This window comes from Pelmatolapia mariae, linkage group LG1 (assembly GCF_036321145.2).
Source record: "Pelmatolapia mariae isolate MD_Pm_ZW linkage group LG1, Pm_UMD_F_2, whole genome shotgun sequence".
Taxonomy (NCBI): domain Eukaryota; kingdom Metazoa; phylum Chordata; class Actinopteri; order Cichliformes; family Cichlidae; genus Pelmatolapia; species Pelmatolapia mariae.
In genome coordinates, this window is record NC_086227.1 from 41,318,265 (window position 1) to 41,336,987 (window position 18,723).

General features: G+C 42.8%; 1 long non-coding RNA gene across 1 annotated transcript; it reads left to right on the forward strand.

The window, feature by feature from the left end:
* The first annotated feature begins 974 nt into the window (after positions 1-974).
* Positions 975-1,715, forward strand: LOC135933624 (uncharacterized). The gene is made up of 3 exons (XR_010573854.1): positions 975-1,151; positions 1,321-1,479; positions 1,638-1,715. It is a non-coding gene; the product is annotated as an uncharacterized LOC135933624 (long non-coding RNA).
* The last annotated feature ends 17,008 nt before the right edge of the window (positions 1,716-18,723 follow it).

An 18,723-nucleotide genomic window follows, 5' to 3' on the forward strand; every position in this document is an offset into this window, starting at 1 on the left:
ACTCTTAACAAAAATACAAGAGTGGGGCTTAGATGTCACCGAAGCTGAAGCTCAGCGTTTCAGAGGTAAGTTTTATTTAAAGAAAAATGTAGCGTAATTACTAATTATTGGTTTAGCCTAGCTTAAAGTATATTAGCAATTTAGCTAGTTTCGGCACTGTCTTAGCTCAAATTATGTCTTTTTACAAACGTTTTTACAAACATTTCATGTGTAAAGTTGAGATCACAGTTCTGAAAAATGAAAAATGTGTACACATAGTATTTTTTTAAGTTTGGACTTATATATGTGGTTCGCCACCCCACAGGGGTTCGGTAACCCCTGCGCAGCGGAACGGCGCGAAATTTGATTCCCTGGAAGCTGAATGCAGTTTGCCATTAGTGTATTAATGGTTTAATAAAATCACATTTTTACATCCATTCCAAGGCCATCAACACACATGGCCGGCTGAATATAACGTTTAAAGGAAATATCTTGACGCCGCACTTGTTTAAAATATAACAAGGGTGTCGCAACTGGGGTTTGATAGTCGCGTTTTAAGCAATGTGGGAACTTTTTCAGCATGTAATCTGAGCTTGTAATAGGTCCTGCGGGTGTAATCGCTATAAGTAATCGGTCTGAAAGAACAGACGGCAGAAACTGTCGGAAATCTGGAGAAAGGAGTCACCTTAGTAGTGAATATTAACAAATTACAGCAGACTCTGCTCTCGTGTGTCCAGTAGTCCCAAACAAACATCTAAATTTAAAAATGAAAACTTTGCATATCGAGAGGATTCACTCTAAAAATGTGGTTTATTTTATTTAATTTACTGATTTTTTTAATGAATATTTCTTTGAACTGAAAGAAGTTGTACAAAAGGTTTTAATGTGTGTGATATACGGTTTTTACCCATGTAAAAATGTGGTGATAAATATCCTTACATGGAATTTAGAGTGTGTACTACCATTTATCTTGCAGACAATGAGGTTGATGGTGACACAGTTGACTGCGGTCTTACTGAGACTATGGTTGCATACCTTTTCCAAGGATCCTTCAAAAAGCAGGTTAAATTCAACCAATTTGTGTCAAGGATGAAGGAATCTTCAGTGACGCTGACTCTACAGACTGTCTCTCCAGAAGACTGGCAACCATCTACTTCGTCAACTTTAATAAGGTATTTTCTTATTTATAATGAAGTTAGTATGTCTGAAGCATACATGTTGACCGTTATGCACTTTTAGGATTTAGTTAATATGATCATTGTTTCTACCATATGTATTGTTACTGTAGTGTTTTATACATCAATTCATGCAATAAAAACAAACACTTAACTGTTTTCACAGCAATGAAAATACTTTGAGACTGCCAGCCTCTTTTGAAATTCCAAGATTTCCCAAAAATCTGCAACTAAAACTGGACAACAAAGAACCGTGCCATAAAAATCCAAGGGACAGACACACAATAATCAGAGTTCTATATGAAGCTGTGGCACAGTATACTATGTAAGTTAATCAGGGTAATGTTAGCTTGTTGCTTTAGAAAAAGCTGAATCTGTCATATTGAAAATAAACGCTACATTACTAAGAAACAATAACTGACACTTGATAAAGTTTGTTTGTCAGCAGTTGCTCTAACACTTATGTTTCTTCTGATATTACAGGTATCCCACAAATTCTGAATATGTGCAAGCTGTGAAGACGCTGGTAATGAAGTATCCTTTCCTCAAGGATCGTGAGGGAAATGGTTATGTAAGTTAAATTTAAAATTTGCATAAGGTTCCTTCAAGATTACAAAGTAAAAGTGAAGCTTTTTTCGATCTTGTTTTGTTAGTAAGACAATCTGTAGCCTCTCAGTAGGTTTGTATGAAGTATGTTTACTGATTCTTTGTTGGGTGTATCTTGTGTAGATTGTTTTTACAGTAACTTATGTTTCTGTTCAACAAGCACACATGGCATATGTCTTTGAGACGTAAATTCAAATCAGAGCGGGCACCACTAGTCGACAGTGAGGCAGTGAGGCGTTGTAAGGAGAAGTTTGGTTCTACGAGGAGAGGGCAGCCTAATAAATGTCAACGAACAAGTCAGAGAAATGTTTGTCAGGTTGGTGTGAGGGACATCTTGAGCTATAAAGTGTTCTTGCATCTGTTATTACATCTAAAACTAAGGATTAGGGATGCAACTGTACCCCTTTTTTCAAACCAAAACAATACCAATACTTGGATTAGAGCACTTGCTAATACAAAGTACCAGTGCTAATACTTCTACCTCACAAAAAATTATTAATTGGAAAGAGGGTGAACTAGATTGGGGGGAAAAAAAAACAAAAAACATTTTAAATATGACTCCAAAACTAAAATTTCAAGTTAACAATTAAGATTTTATGTGAAATTATTTCAGAGTTTCCATATTTTAAATATTGGTTCCTGGTATCGGTTAACTTTAACCGATACAAGTTCTTTGTGATGCACAGATCGTGTCAGCTCTAATTGTATATTTAGTCTTATGTGTCTAATCTGTTTTGACTTTCTCTTCTCACTCTTGCTTTCTTTCAAGGGACCATGCGTCCAAGGAGAGGATTTATTATCCATAGACGCCCACTTAAAGATTTTACAGTGCCAATATCAGAAGATGCAACCAGATACCATGGTGGTTCATAACCGTATGCAGCAAACGTTTGCTTGGCGGCAAAAAGAAATTGCAGATGGTATGCCTGTGGAGGATGTGTTGAAGAAGTACCCCTTCTTAGGGATGCCTACTGGTGTAAGTCAGAAAGCTGAATTGAACTTGGAAATAGCTGTCACATTTAACATGTTTATAGTAGTAAATTTTATTTGCCCTTGACCTTGCTTTCTTCATCTGTCCCTCTTTCCTTTTTTTGTATGTTCATGTAACTTCTTACAGTATTGTTGTTAAATTCTATAAAAAAAATAATTATGCAGCACCATACATAATTAATATCAACTTTAGATTATTTCATTTTCATACACTGTTATTTTGTACTGAAAATGAATTTTTTACTTGTAGCTGTGCAACGAACTCGGGTGGATCCAACCAACAACGGGTAATGTAAGCCAGCGATTTCGTGAAGGGCTCTCATGTGTCGCAGCAAAGGTGATTGACCTTACACGAGGGAAAACCCCGCTCTACCAGCTCTACCTTGATGCAAGAGAGGAGGCTCTCACTGATGACCTACCAGGTATTTGCTTTTTTTTAAACTTCCAAGGCTTCCATTTTATATAATTTTTATAGGTAACTGGAAATGCCAAATAAAATGCATGATCTTGGTTTTTTTTGTTTTGTTTGGTTTGGTTTTTTTGGCAGATCTTGACACAAGGGCTGCACTTTTATTCCTGCCATACATCTTCAAGGAGAAACTGGATCTCTTTGTCATACTTGGAGAGGTGTGTGTATAAAAATATTTAGTCTATATAAAAGGAAAACAAATGTATCTTTTGTTAAGAGACTAAGATATTGCTTTCCTCTACCTTCTCTTTTCACTTCAAAGGTTCATCCTAAAACCCCCTATCCAACTGTTCAGCTACTTCATGAAGACTGGAAACCAGTGTTCTCCAGAAGCGCTCCAAACATTGTGAAGTTGGATGGCAGTGAAGTGTGCAGAACCTCGTGTATTTTTGAAGGAATCATCTCTTCTTTCTGCTTGTATTTTGTCTTCAACTTTGCTTACCCAAAACATCTGAAGAACACCCTGATTTTTCTCCAAAAGTACATTGTGAAAATAGATGAGGGTGAGGACCGGCCTCTGCCAATCACAGTCACCAGACAAATAAATCTTCTGTATTGACCACCATGCCTCAGCCATATCAGTGCTCCAAATGTGGCAGAAGAACCTTTAGTTTGACAAAGCTTATTCAGCACATAGGACTTATTCATTCCCATGACGCCAATTTTGATATAACTTGTGGACTCAGTGACTGCTGTTCTTCCTTCAAAAAATATGAATCTTTCAGACGACATGTGTATAGGAAACACAGAGAACAGGTGTTGTGTCCCCATAAAGACTTAGATGAAAATGAGCAGGAGGTAGTCAGTCCACACCTAAATGAATTTGCAAATGACATAACTGAAAATATTGAAACCCCTCCATCCTGGGATGAATTTTTGATAAATTTCAGAGACAATCTTTTCAAGTTCATTCTTAAGTGCAGAGAGAAAAATTCTTTACCAGTCTCAGTTCAAGAAGAAATTGTGGAAGACGTAAATTTTCTGATGTGTTTTTTCAAGGAGAACTACGATGCTTTTATAGCATATCATTTAGAAAAAATGGGTCTTGACGTATCTTTGTGTCCAGAGCTTAAAAATGTCCTGCATTCAAATGAATTTTTTGAGAAGGCTTCAACAGCTATTCGATCTCCTTATTTGGTCAAAGAACATTGCAAATCAAAGCTCAATATGACAGAGCCTGTTCATTGCAAATTAAGAGACTCTGTGGGTCATACAGTTGGCTCGTATTCATATGTACCTGTTGATAAGGTGCTAAAAAATTATCTTTCTCATGAAGACATACAAGATCACATTTTTTCAAATGGCAATTCGGAAACTGATGAATTTCTAACAGATTACTCTGATGGAGAAATCTTCAGACATCATCAATTCTTCAAGGATAACCCAAATGCACTGCGACTCCATTTTTATGAGGATGAATTTGAAGTACTTAATCCCCTAGGATCTAAACGATCCAAACACAAACTTAGTGCATTTTATTACACTGTAGGCAATTTGGACAAAAGGTACACTTCTCAGCAGAGACACATTCATCTAGCGTTATTGGTACGCTATTCTTTCGTTAAGCGGTGTGGTTGGCATGTTATCCTTAAACCTTTGCTTGATGATTTGGAAAAACTTTCCACTGATGGCTTTACTTTTACCATTGATAAAACTGAACACACTATTCATGCTGCTCTTGCAACTTTATCTTATGATAATTTATCAGCTCACATGATTGGTGGTTTTTCTATGTCATTTAACACTGGTAGAATTTGTCGGTATTGCATGGCTTCTTATGAAGATATGAAACAATCCTTTGAGGAAGAAAGCTTTGTTTTAAGAACATCAGAGGTTCACCAGTATCATCTTGCACGAATCCAATTTCCGGATGATAAAACAATATATGGTGTAAATAGTTCATGTCCTTTTGACAGACTGAGTTATTTCAGTGTTACGCAAGCTTTACCACCTGATGTAATGCATGATCTGTTGGAAGGTGTAGTTCCTCTAGTTATGAAACTAGTGATTTGTAAAGCCCACACTGAGAAGCATATTACAATTAGAGAGATCAATGAAGAATTGCAAAAACTGCCCATTGGTCAGAATGACAAAACAAACAAACCAGTACAGTTATCAGAGAGACTTCAGAGTGTTGGTATTGTTGGATCAGCATCTCAAAAGTGGTGCCTGTTCAGATTGCTGCCATTTCTGATGGCAGACCGTGTGCCACCTAATTGTAAATATTGGCATGTTTTTCTTCTATGTCGTGAAATAACAGAGATTGTAATGGCTAAAAAAGTGCGAAAAGAGAATATTTTATTGTTGAAGTTGCTTGTCCATGAGTTTCTCACAAAACTGAAAAGTGTATTTGGGGATGTAATTACACCAAAGTGTCATTATTTAATCCACTATGCAAGACTTATTGAAATGTTCGGCCCTCTACGTTTGTTATGGTGTATGAGATTTGAAAGTAAGCACCAGTATTTCAAAACGTTGTCCCGCAATTGTAGAAATTTTATGAACATTGCTACAACTTTGAGCAACAGACATCAGTTCAGACAGTGCTGGGAGTTTTCTAACAAAAGTTTACTTGGTGAATTTGAAAATGTTTTTGGAAAAAGTGTGACTACACCATTTTTGTCATTACCACTGGAACTGCAACAAGCACTGACAGTCTATTGTGGCTTTTCTAAAGTTGATAGTGCTAAGAAAGCTTTCCAGCGTGTGTCGGAAGTAATTGTGAACAGTGTCAAATACTGTGTAAGAGATGTGTTTGTCATTGATGTACTGCATTCAGAGAAGATTCCTCTGTTCTGGCAAATTAAGTACATGTTTAATATTGACACAATGTGGGTCTTTTGTGGAAAAATTCTCATTCCTCTGTTATATGACAACCATTTTCATTCATACAGTGTTAGAGTTGATAGTGAATGGACGTTGCTAAAACCTGGACAGGAAATTGATGTTGCAGCTTATGACACATACTCTGTTGATAACAGTTTGTATGTAACAGTTAAGCAATGTATTTAAGAAGGTAATAAATGTGACAAGTATTTTTGACTTTGTATCTTCATTTTTTCAAATCTTGAGAAGAAAAATATAGGAAATCTGTGTGTAGATACTGAACCTTTAGAAAGACATTTTTGTACTCATTTTAAGGGTTCTTTTTTGTACTTTATACTAAGGGTACAACTTTGCCCTTTAAAGTACAGGTTTGACGTGTAAAAGGTACAAATTACAAGGGTACAAATCAGTACCCACAGTTTAGGGTACAGAACGGTACCTTAGAGGGTACCACCCCAGTGACAAGCCATTGTACCCCTATAGGTACATTTCTGTACTTTAATTTCTGAGTGTGTGAGAAAGGAGGATCCAATAGCAGACAATGGCGGAGGTGCAAGTGTTATTTATTAACAGTGAGCAATAACCAAGATGTGGGCAGAACTAAACATAAACCTAAACTGGGAAAACTAATACAAAAAGGAGGACATGGAGCGAGGAGCAGAGAGACACGGAGGAACATGGAATAACGTTAAGTACACAGAAAATTCACAGAGGAACACAGAGGAGAGACAGGTAGGGATGATAGAAACACACAACTCAAACCCTAAGAACAAATACAAAATCAGAATAAACTAGAAAAATGATAATAATAAACTTAAAGCGCTGGGTCACCGACCCAGGACCATGACAGTACCCCCCCCCCTCAAGGGCTGGCTCCCGACAGCCCCAAAACACAAATGAACCACAAAGCCCGGGTGGGTGGTGGGAGGCCCAGGAAAGAGGGTCCGGACCAGGACCAAAACGGAGGCCCCATAGTCCCAAACATTCATGGGGGAGCAGAGTCCAAAACATAGTTCAGGTGGCCGGCCCGGGGGCCGATAGCACAGAAGGCCAGGATGAAACAGTTCAGGGGGACGGCCTTGAAGAAGGCAGTGGCGGCGACAGAAGGCCGGAGGCTGGCCACGCGGAAGGCAGTGGCGGTGACAGAAGTCCGGAGGCCGGCCACGCAGAAGGCGGTGGTGGCGACAGAAGTCCGGAGGCCGGCCACGGGGGAGGCAGTAGCGGTGACAACCCCGTTCAGGAGGGCGTCCTCGATGGCGATGATAACCAGCCAGCGGCCTAGAAAATGACCAGTGATGTTGAGGAACCCAATGCGGACCGGATGGCGGCATGCCAGCAGCAGTACTAGGTGAGGATGAGAAGGAGAATGAGGCTGAAGCTGCATCTGAGGCCGAAGCTGATGCTGAAGCTGGATCAGGCGAGGCCGAAACCGGTGCAGAGGCCGGGCCAGGCGAGGCAGAGGCCGGGCCAGACGAGGCTGAGGCCAATGCAGCAGGCGAGGATGAGGATGCTGAGGCTGCTGAGGCTGCAGCAGGCGAGGGTGCTGAAGCCGCTGCTGCAGGCGAGGGTGATGAGGCGGCTGCTGCAGGCGAGGCAGGTGAGGCTGCTGCAGGCGAGGCCGGACCAGGAGCAGGTGAAGACACGGAGGCGGGACCAGGCGAAGACACGGAGGCGGGACCAGGCGAGGGCGAAGACACGGAGGCCGGACGAGGCGAAGCAGAAGCCGAGGCAGAGGCCGGACCAGGCAAGGCCGAAGCTGCTGCTGCAGACGAGGATGAAAACACGGAGGCTGGACCAGACGAGGATGCAGACATGGAGGCTGGACCAGACGAGGCAGAGGCTGGATCAGGCAAGGCAGGACTGGGCGGCAGTGTGGCAGCTGCGGAAGCCAATGAAGCTGACGCTGCAGGCGTGGATGAGGCTGATGCTGACGCTGCAGGCGTGGATGAGGCTGATGCTGACGCTGCAGGCGTGGATGATGATGAGGCTGACGCTGCTGGCGTGGATGATGATGAGGACGCTGCCGGCGGGGATGATGATGATGAAGCTGGACCAGACGAAGAAGAAGACACAGAGGTTGGACCAGACGAGGAAGAAGACACGGAGGCTGGACCAGACGAGGACGAAGACACAGAGACTGGACCAGGCGAGGACGAAGACACGGAGGCTGGACCAGACGAGGGCGAAGCTGAAGCTGCTGCTGCAGGCGGTGATGGAACTGCTGCTGCAGGCGGTGATGAAGCTGCTGCTGCAGGCGGTGATGAAGCGGCTGCTGCAGGCGGTGATGAAGCGGAGGGGAGTGTTCCAGTTTAAGGTGGGAGACCTCGTTGTGCCTTATGCTGCCTGGGTGGCTGACGTGCAGGACACCTGCATCCTTGGGCTGGATTTTTTGCGACAGCCCGTGGGCCTCCGCTGTGGTGATGGTGCCTAAGAAAAACAGCCCAAGGATGCGTTTCTGCGTGGACTACAGACCACTCAACAAAGTGACAAACACTCTTACCCCCTTCCCAGGATTGACGAGTCTCTCGCTTTAGTAGCCGGATCCTCCTGGTTCTCCACCCTGGACCTGCGGAGTGGCTACTTGCTGGTGCCACTGTCCCCTGAGTCCAGACTGAAGACAGCCTTCTGCACCAACAGGGGACTATGGCAGTTCAAAGTCCTGAGCTTTGTTCTTTGCAATGCTCCTGCTACCTTCCATAGGCTTATGGACAGTGTGCCAGCTGGTGTCCCACGGCAACAGTGTCTGGTCTGCCTGGACGACCTTCTAGTACACGGGAGCTCCTTTGATGGTGCCCTGGATGCCCTGAGAAAAGTGTTGGAGAGGGTGGCAGCTGCAGGCCTGAAGCTGCACCCCGACAAGTGCCACTTCATGAGGAGGGAGGTGCAGTTTCTGGGCCACAAGCTGGGCCATGAGGGCATCAGCACTTTGGAGGAAAAAATTCACACCATTACTGACTGGCCCACCCCAGCAGACCAGAAACAGCTCAAAAGCTTCCTATGACTGGCGTCTTATTACAGGAGGTTTGTGAAGGGCTTGTCCTCTATAGCTGCACCACTCTTCCACCTCCTCCAGAAGGACCGTGACTTGATCTGGACCCAGGACTGTCAGCAGGCATTCAACACCCTTCGCAGATCGCTGACAGAGTCCCTGGTCCTCGCCCCTGGTCCTCGCCCCCCCTGACCGCACCCTGCCTTTTGTCCTGGACACTGACACAAGTAATGTGGGGCTGGGAGCTGTGCTGTCGCAGGTCGGGCCGGACGGTGAGAGGTGGTGGCGTACTTCAGCCGGGTCCTGAATAGGAGTGAGCAGCGCTACTGTGTCACACAACGAGAGCTGCTGGACGTGGTGGCAGGGGTAAGACACTTTAAGTACTACCTGTGTGGCACATCGTTCGTTATCAGAACTGATCATGCCGCCCTCCAGTGGCTGATGTGTTTCAGGGAGCCAGAGGGACAGGTAGCTCGCTGCCTGGAGGAGCTCCAGCGTTGCATTATTGGAGGGGATGTTCAGCCGCTTTGGAACAGCAGAGACCCTCCACAGTGACCAGGGGCGTAACTTTGAGTCCAAGGTATTTGCTCCCATGTGCGAACGCCTTGGGATTAAGAAGACCCGCACCACCCCACTTCACCCCCGAAGCGATGGACTGGTGGAAAGGATTAACAGGACGCTGGCCCAGCAGCTAGCCATCCTTACCTCAGAACACCAACAGGACTGGGACTACCATCTTCCCCTTACCCTCATGGCCTACAGGTCGGCAGTGCAAGACTCCACCCAATGTATGCCTGCCCTGCTCATGTTAGGGAGAGAGCTGAAAACCCCTGCTGAGCTGGCTTTTGGGAAGCCCCCGGATGTACCAGAGGTGCCACCAGGCCGAGACTAAACAAGGAAGCTGCAGGACTGGCTGGATTCTGCACATTCCTACGCCCGGGAGCAGCTGGCGAAGGCAGGCCTGCACTAAAAGAGGAATTATCATCATCATCATTTATTTATATAGCACTTTAAAAACACACCTGGTAGACCAAAGTGCTGTACAATACAAATATAAATATAGTGATAAAATAACAGAAATCAGACATAGCAATAAAATTAATAAAAATGTCAGTTACACGCAGAGTTAAAGGCCAGGGAATAAAAATAGGTTTTTAATAAGGACTTAAAAACTGGCACTGATGTAGCCTGTCTAATATGGAGAGGAAGGTTATTCCAAAGCATCGGCGCTGCAACAGAGAACGCTCGGCCTCCTCTAAGTTTCAGTCGTGACTTTGGGACCGAAAGCAACAACTGCTCAGCTGATCCAAGGGAACGAATGGGGACATGGGGCTTTAACAAGTCAGACCATTTCGAGATTTAAAAACCAATAAAAGGACTTTAAAACGGATCCTAAATTCAATTGGAAGCCAATGTAGAGAGGCCAAAATCGGAGTGATGTGGTCAAATTTCCTTCTGCCAGTTAAAAATCATGCCGCAGCATTTTGCACTAGTTGCAAGTGTGACAAAGTGCCCTGCCCAACCCCTATTAAAAGAGAATTGCAATAATCTAAACGTGAGGTAATAAAGGCACGAATAACACTTTCCAAGTCACGCTTGGAAAGAAAGGGCTTAACCTTTGTTAAACATCTGAGGTGATAGAATGCTGATTTTACCACCCTGTTTATGTGGTCATCAAAGGTAAGTGCAGAATCAATTTTTACTCCGAGATTTGTGATCGAACTCTTTAGTTGGGAAGTCAACGCTGCAAGATCAACATGTGGAGCGTCAAAGCTGGCAGTCATCTGCATATAGATGGAATGACACTTTATGTTTTCGAAAAATCGCACCAAGAGGCAAAAGGTACAGTGAAAACAATAATGGCCCAAGAATAGATCCCTGTGGCACACGCCAAAGCAGAGGGGCCACAGAGAACGAAGCCGACCCCAACTTAACACAAAAGGACCTATTTGAGAGATAGGACTTTAACTACAAAAGTGCCAAACCACACAGTGCTGTAAGCGGGAGATCAGCAAATTGTGATCCACTGTGTCGAATGCAGCAGTCATGTCCAACAAGACCAGCACTGCATATTTACCACGGTCTGTCGCTATCAGAATGTCATTCATAACTTTTACGAGGGCTGTCTCCGTACTGTGAAATGGCTTAAAGCCGGACTGAAAGATTTCCGACAATTGAGAGTCATTCAAATCGTCAAACAACTGAGTATATACAATCCTTTCCAGAATCTTACTAAGAAAGGGAAGCTTAGAGATGGGTCTAAAATTTGATATGACTGAACTGTCTAAGCCTGGTTTCTTAAGTAAAGTACTTGACCAGACAAAAGACTAGTATTAATAATGTTCAGAATGTGTGGTCCGTTGGCAGGAAATACCTTTTTGAGAAAACGGGGAGGAACAACGTCATTTGGGGAGCCACACGGTTTAGTGTTCAAAACAAGTTTCTCTAAATCAGATAAAACAATTGGTAGAAAAGCAGAGAAAAAACTTGAGCAACAACCATGCATGGCTGGGTCAGCAATAGATAGAGTCGGAGGTCTCAAACTAGCAACCTTGTCCACAAAATAATTAAGAAACTTATTGCACATAACCGCAGAAGAGTGCAAAAGAACATAGCCTTCTGTATTAAGTACAGAATTTATAGTGTTATATAGAACACGAGGGTTATGCGAGCTGGCAGCAATAAGTTGGGAAAAATAGGAGTGCTTGGCGGCCTTTACTGCTCTCTGATAGACTTTGCAGCTAGTCTTAAGACCTTCCAGAGAGACATACAGCCTAGCTTTTTTCCACCGTCTTTCACATCTTCTACATTCTTTTCTAGCAGCTCTGGAAAAATCAGTTAGCCAAGGACTAGCCTTTGGCTTCCTTTGTCTGAATCTTAAAGGAGCGACAATGTCGAGGACAGATTTACAAGCAGAATCCACATAAGAAACTAATCCATTTGAGGTGGACAACTCAGGAGGAAAAGAAATAAGTTGGTCAAACAATATGGAAAACCGCTCGGCGGTATCTGAGCCAAAAGCACGATAACATGGAGCAGGTACAGCCCGCTTAACAACAGGATTAAAAAGAACAATATCACATAAAATAGGCATATGGTCAGAGAACACCGCATCCTCGACGAGTACTGTTAAGAAATAAATATATATTCTTAATGCTTATTTTCTGATTATATTGTTTTATGTATTTTAATAATAAAGGCTTGTAAAGCAAGGCCACTTTTGACTCATAAACCAAGTGCTCAGCCAGACTGAAAAACAGGAAGTTTAGTGTAGAGCTGCAGAGGCAATTACGGACAGATAAACCATGTGATAAAACCAAGTCCAGTGTGTGACCACGTTCTTGAGTGGCACCTTTAACAGACCGAACAAAATTAAAAGAGTTCACTAAGTCCAGAAAGTCCTTGGCATGATGGATCTGGTCATGCCGTGATGCACAGTCAGCAAGAAACTCTGAGAACTCGGATAAAAACTCCTTATTATGTTTCGGGGGCCGATAAACAATCGCACACAACAGCGAAGATGTGTGTGAAGTGGCCCAGTTCGCACAAACAGAGTTCAAAACTGGTGTGGCATGTGGATGGGGATAGCTGCTTAAAGTCAAGATGTGCCTTAAAAACAACAGCTAGCCCTCCTCCGCGACCAGAAACTCTCGGAACACTAAAAAAGGCACGGCCAGCCGGCAATAATTCAGAAAAGGCACTTAACTCACCGGGTGGAATCCAAGTTTCAGTCAAGCAAAGAAAATCCAGTGCATGGGAAGAGAAAAATTCCTTCAAAATGAATGTCTTATTTGCCACCAATCTGGCATTAATTAAACCCAACCTGAGAGGAATTGGGTCAGGAGCTTCGAGGCAGTAACAACCAGATCCACAGGTCGGAGGTTTGTTCGGTCCACTCCACGCCAACGCAGATGTCGGAGAGGAGGGGATTTTGCAGAACCCTTCTCGAGAGATCCCACAACAGGAACCAAACAGGATTCCACCGGGTCCAAAGCATGCAAAAGCACCAAGAGTCACAGGCAGGATCGACAAATGGAGTGAAGCTCATGAGGAAAACAAGAAATCCTGAATCTCAGCTTGACGAGGCGACCTCCACGGTTACCCTGTCTCCTGCGTCGCTTCCCCACATCCAGTGGCAGTGGTAAGGAACACCAGTGTGGTGGTGTTACTTCCAAATACGGAGGAAGAAAGCCTTGGTTGTCATTTCCAAACCGAGCTAAAACTTGGGTAGATAAACCTATTTCCAATAATGTCTGGCGATCATAAAACAATGTAGGGCTGACATGTTGCACAAAATTAACTAAAAGCAATAAAATAAAACAAATAAAAGACGGTGTGCCAAACACCCAGGCGCCATCTTGGTTCAAAATAGTGGTGAATTATGACATCACCACTAAGGGGAGGCACTTCCATGCTGGGGAGCTGGTGTGGGTCTACAGTCCAAAGAGAAAGAAAGGACGGTGCCCTAAACTGGATAGCAGCTGGGTGGGGCCCTGCAGTGTCCTGGAACGAGTGGGGGAAGTTGTTTACATGGTGCAGTTGCCTCCTAGAGGGAGGAAAGTGCACAGAGACCCGATGGCCACCCTATAGAGGACAATCCCTCCCCTCCTTCCCTGAGAGACGTGTACAGAGCCCCCCATGACCCTGCATAGAGGGACCCCCTGCTGAAGCTGCGTTCCCCTCTCTCGGGCTCTTCACCTCAAAGCCCCAAAGCTCCGTCTACCCCACAGGGGCTCAGGAGGTCAAGGAGGGAACGTAGACTACCCCCCTGCCTCAGAGACTGTGTAGTTCCCTCGGAGACAAGGAACTTATTGCTGGGGGGGCAGTGTAACGATGGTTAAATGTTATTTTACAGTGACAGGTTGGCTATCTCTACACACTGTTGTTATTTCTTTAAGATACATGTTTAGTTGTGCTGCAGGAAAAAGGGAGTTAATGTGTGCAGGAAGGGGAGGGGGGTCCTTGTTGTTGTGTGACTGTGCGGGGCTGAAGTGAGGTGTTGTATGAAAGCACTCTGCCTGGAGTTAACGGCCCTTTTGCCTGTGTTACCGAATAAACAGACAAACTGAGATCAAAACGTCTGGTTCTTGAGAACATATGGGAACGTTACAATACAGACAACATACAGGGCTAATTTGACACAAGTGAAAACAACTGAACACAGGTAAAACTAATCAAGGCAGTCAGTCAGGAAGGAGAGAAATAGGTGGTAAAGCAACCAGAGCCACATATCATAACCTCAAAATACAATGGGAAGTATCAGAACAACAGAAAGACAATGAACCACAAGAAAAAGAAGAAATAATCTCAATAAAAGTCATAACAGGACCCAAACTGAACAAATTCTTAAGAAGGAAACAGGACCATGACAGGTTGGTTGAATTCACTTCCCACATGATCCACAGACCTATTTGTCCTCTTAAATGTGTCAAAGCTAATCCTGAATTCTAAGTTAAGTTTTTATCTTGTGTGCCAGGATATCCTTATAGCACAGAAATGATCAAGCTAATAAAACATGATAAAGGGACAGTGGTAGCAGTTTCCTTTGGACTAGAGCTTTACATTTTTCACTAGCAAAATTAAATAGGCTTTAAATCAGCTGCTCTATTCATCTGCCTTGTCAGATCTCATTCCCTCAGATGTGTAATACTCGCCTGTCTAACATGTATGACTCGAGACACCCACACTCACTCCCCAAACAGCAGTTTGATTTCAAATACCACCCTACACCTCCAGCAGACGTCCTAAATGTTTTTCCAGCCTGCTACTGAGCCCAAATCCCCAAACAGCAGTGTTTGTGTTTGCTGTCAAACACCAACAAGGATGCCTGTGTTTAGAGTGAAACTCTGTGGATGTGCCATTGTTTGGATGAAGAGGAAAAGGAAAGGTGGTCTTTACTACAAAGGCAAAAACTGAGAACTGTGGAAACATCTTATTTTATGTATACTCCATTTTGGTTTTTGATTTTCTTCACTTAGCGTGCCATATCATCAACATGAATTACAAGTAAACCGAAAATAACAATGTTGCAGGTCTTTTGAGACTGAAAATGAAGAAATCTATTTGTAAAAGTTCTCAAATAAAATAATTATTAAGCTTTTCTCCAGGTACTCTCTTTGTCCCCCTCCATGTCACCATATGACCTCATGGTAAAAGGTTTACGTTTCAGAGGTCACATTTCATAGCTTCTATCCTTTGCTTTCAATGCTGCCCGCTATCACATGTTTCCTTTCTGTTATTACTTTTTTGTAATAAACTTGATTTGACATATTTCTGTGAGTCCTCATTTTTTTCCTTTTTGGTTGGGGCCTAAAAATTACCCTTCACTTTAAAACTGAGCTGGATTGTTTGGGGTTTGTTTAATATTGTTTTTTTTATTTGTTTTTTGTTTTGGGGGTTTTTAATATCAGATTTCACAGCTGACTTTATGCATGCCCAAAGAAGTGCTTTGAAAGATGACTGGAAAACTGTACAATTATAAGCTAGTATATGGTTAAAGATAATAAAATATGATAAAATATGTGAATATATGAATAACCTTACAAATGAGTACACAATGTCTGCATCAACAAGCAGAATTTCTTATGTTGTAAACAGCTATGACCTCATTTGCAAGTGTTTGTTGTTGCTAGGTTACAAAAACCTGCCTCTGTAACAAAAAACAGTCTCTCCTTTGTGATATAAAGCAGCTTGAGACAACTGTTTTCATCAACTGAAGTTCTTAATTTTGATATGTTGGTTAGCAGGAAGTGACAGCTTTCAATCTGACTTCTGGAGACTGGTGGATGATATTGTGTCATTGCTGATTTATTCTTGTGTAACAGATATAGAGACCACAAAAATATAGCACTCACTCATAACTAAAGAAGGTATAAACTTCAAATCAGTTATGTTTTATTTAAACTGTCAAATCACAACAAAAAAGGGTAAAGACCCTACAGTAAGACCCCAACAGTCAGGCAACCCCAAATTAGTAAGAACTTGGCGACAGTAGTCAGGAAAAACTCCCTTTTGACACATAAAACATCCTCTGATAGAACCAACCTTAAGGGCAGCCATCTGTCATGACTGGTCGGGAGTGAAGGGAAGAAGGCAGGACAAAGACACGCTTTGTGCAGGTACTACTGTACCTGCGAGCGAAGTTAGGACTTCAGCTCTTTATGTTGATATTTGTGGAAAATCTGCTCTGCAACCATCCCCCACCTTTCCTTCAAAACCATCTGCTACATACTTCAAATTTGAATTTCACAACATAAATTATTTTCTTCTCATTTCTTTTTTATCCTCTTATTGGACAACAAAAAATTTTTCAGCTTATAAATCACCTCCCTGTTCACTCCATCAAAGCAGCACACACTGATAGTGTTTGCAGACACCAGAGAGTGTGTACCTACTCTTCTCTAGGCTGCAGAAATCTTGGTAGATTCCCTCTGACAGACAGTCAGCGAGATCAGAGCAAGGTGAATGATGGAGAGGGAGGCAGAGCGAAGAAGGGTGGAGGTCTAAGGGATAACAGTCAAATAAATGTCAGAATACAGGTGTTTGGGTTTGCCAGACAACTGCTCCACTCCCTCTGGCATCTGATAGCATGAGACACTGTTATCATCTGTCAGTTTCTAGAAGCCAGAGTGAAAGCTTTGCCTGGAGAAACTGTAAACTGAAGAGGAGGAGGCCACAGGGAGAACGAGGAGTTTGACAAAGAGTGAGTGTTCCTCATCCGGAATATCCCTCCCTCTGTTACTAGCATTTGGCTGAACTTTCAGATGAGATCCTCCCTCATGACTTATCCTCCATGAGGTCAGACAGCGAGACAGACAGTGATGACCACATACGTGGACCCCAGGTCCGAGGAGGCAAACATAAGATAGGGCCTAATTATTCAAGACCCTATATGTGAGGAAATACTAAACCTCCGTGACCAACTTCCACAGCATTGCGCGCCTCGCCTCTGTAGAGGTAGTGTTGTCTCAGAGAATCGCAGCCCGCTGGGTAACGCATCCCAGCCGATCTCTGGCCTGATTTCAATTAGCTTGGCTCTGGTGAACACCAGATCGCTAGCTAACAAGAACTTCATCTTCCGTGGTTGCTTCACCTCCCAGGACTTGGATTTTTTATTCTTGACTGAAACTTGGCTTAATCCTGGTGAGTTAACCCCTTTGTCTGAACTCATCCCCTCTAACTGCAAGTTTTTCAACTCCCCGTGGGAAACTGGTTGCACAGAGTTCTTGCAGCTGTTTTTTAAAAACTGTTAAAAACTCAGCCCACTGCTGATATTTATGGCAGTGTGGAAGTATGATTATTTCTCATGGATCTGTATTCTCCTGTGCTGTGTGCCCTTGTTTATTGTCCTCCCAAGTTTAACAAGAATTTTATTCAAGACTTTTCTGTCTAATTATCTGGGATTTTACCAAGACTTGAAAACGTTCATATCCTTGGGGATTTTAATATTCACGTTTGCTGCTCCCAAAAACCTGTTGTGAAAGACTTCCTGAATCTTATTGACTCTTTTAATCTTGTTCAATCACTCAGGGGTCCCACCCAGGAGCGTGGACATACTTTGGATTTAGTTTTATCTTGTGGTCTACAGCTATATGATATTCAAATTTGTATGCTCAACTTTTCTGATCACATGCTTGTTATAATCCAAATTTCTGCACCATGTCCACCAGTTAAACATCTTTTACCTGTGCATGAATTCCACATCATCACTCCTCCTACTGCTGGACATTTCTCTGCTGTTTATAAGAACTTTGGTACCCCTCCCTTGGGCAATTACTCCCTTAAGTCAAGTGCTTATCATCTGCTCACTTTGTTCAATGGCACTTGTGCAACTGTTCTTGATAAGTGTGTTAGACTTAAAACAGATCCCTGGTTAAATGATTCAATTCATACTCAATTCAAAATTTATTTGTATAGCACATTTGAAAACAACAGAGTTGACCAAAGTGCTTCACAATAGGTTAAAAACAAGCGAAAACAATAGAGAAACAAATATAGATAAATTAGAAACAAATACAGGTAAATAAGAAGACAGTGAATTAACAATAAAAACATAAAACAGGCCTGATGGTACTCATACTGAACTCGAATTAAAAACCAAAGTAAAAAAGTGAGTTTTAAGACGCGATTTAAAAGACTGAATAGACTCTGAAGTACGAATCTCCTCTGGCAGATTATTCCAGAGTCTGGGTGCTGCTACTGCGAAGGCCCGATCTCGTCTATGCTTCAATCGAAACCTTGGTTGTGCTAAGAGCATCTGTCAAGAAGATCTCAGTGCTCTTTTGGGGTCATACATGTTGAGTTCCAAAAAACATAACTTCAGTCTTATTTTCATTTAGTGTAAGAAAATTATGTGTTAACCAGTCTTTAACATCATGTAAGCAGTTAAGCAAAGGCTGCAGTGGGACAGAGACATCCAGTTTCAAGGGGAAGTAAATTTGGATGTCATCAGCATAACAATTAAAGGGAATGTTGTATTTCCTAAAAATAGAATCCAAAGGCAGCATGTACAAGGAGACCCAAAACAGACCCCTGTGGCACACCACAACACATAAGGGCGGAGGAAGAGGAGTATTGCCCAATTTTAACAGAAAAAGACCTCTCTGATAAATATGATTTAAACCAAGATAAAACCGTGCCATTTAAACCAACAACGTGTTCAAGTCTCGATAAAAGAATGTTGTGATCAA